Here is a 1174-nt window from a genome sequence, read left to right as displayed (position 1 = left end):
TATATTAAATCATTTTAAAAATATTTTTTATATTTATATTATATATATCATTTTAATTTATAGGTTATTTTTTATATTTAAATTTTTATATATTTACCTTCGTCTCCTAAAGAAATTTCTGACTCCGACCCATTGTTTATCGAACACCAGGCTTACCTTAGTAAATGGTGGAAAAAATTAAAATAAAATTAACTGGTTCGTGCTCAAGCACAGCTTCGTTCAACTTGAGTTATAAAACAACTTAAAACTTCACAAAACTATGTACCCTTGATTAATTCTAGTGATATATCAATAAGCTCAAATTAAGATTCTAAATTCTTCAAGCTAGAGTTTCAATCCGTCACAATCAATCTCCGTGTATCACGTTTAACTCGTATTGTCTGAAGCACGAATGGCATAATATTGTTCCACCTTCTTTTTTTTTTCTTTTTTTTTTTTTCTGAAAAAGTTAACCGTGAATAAGAAGCATAAATAGTTTTTCTTATGCTTGATGCAAAAGATACAAAAATAAACAGTTTTATGGTAAAAGTTTATACGAAACTTGCTATGTAGGTAAAGACTATTTCACGTGTATCACTTCTTATTATTGTTTGAAGCACGATACATTGCATAATTAATCTGATCGAAATCTCCTGGCCGGTTCAACCAATTCCTATTTAAAATCTTGAAATAATCTAAATATAATTCTAAATATATACCTTAACATTTCACATTCACGTCATTCATACTTCACTACCAATGAAATCCTTATAATTAATCACAAATGATCCAAAATTCTAGCAGATGGAAGAACACAATTTACAACAAGAAGTGAAATAAAAAATAACGTATCTATAATTATGAACCAATACTTACTTCTTTCATTAAAAGGGCCATTGAACTACTCTCTTTTTTTTTTTGGGGGGGGGGGGGGGGGGTAGGGGCTCCAATTTTTTGTAAACCAAACATTTAAATTGCCCTAGGCATAATATAAATTTTTTTTTAAGCCTGTATATATGTAAAAGATTAAAATTAACCGCAGCAAGCTTTATAAATTGGTGGCATAATCTACCTTCCTCTATTAGGAAAGTCGGCGTTCGAGTTCTCTCTCCCTATTGTTGTAACTAGGACTATAAATGAACCAAGTTATTTATGAATGATTCAAGCCCGATTTGACTATAAAAAATATTGTAGT

Source organism: Castanea sativa, chromosome 9 (assembly GCF_040712315.1).
Source record: "Castanea sativa cultivar Marrone di Chiusa Pesio chromosome 9, ASM4071231v1".
NCBI classification, from domain to species: Eukaryota; Viridiplantae; Streptophyta; class Magnoliopsida; order Fagales; family Fagaceae; genus Castanea; species Castanea sativa.
This window is presented reverse-complemented; position numbering follows the sequence as displayed.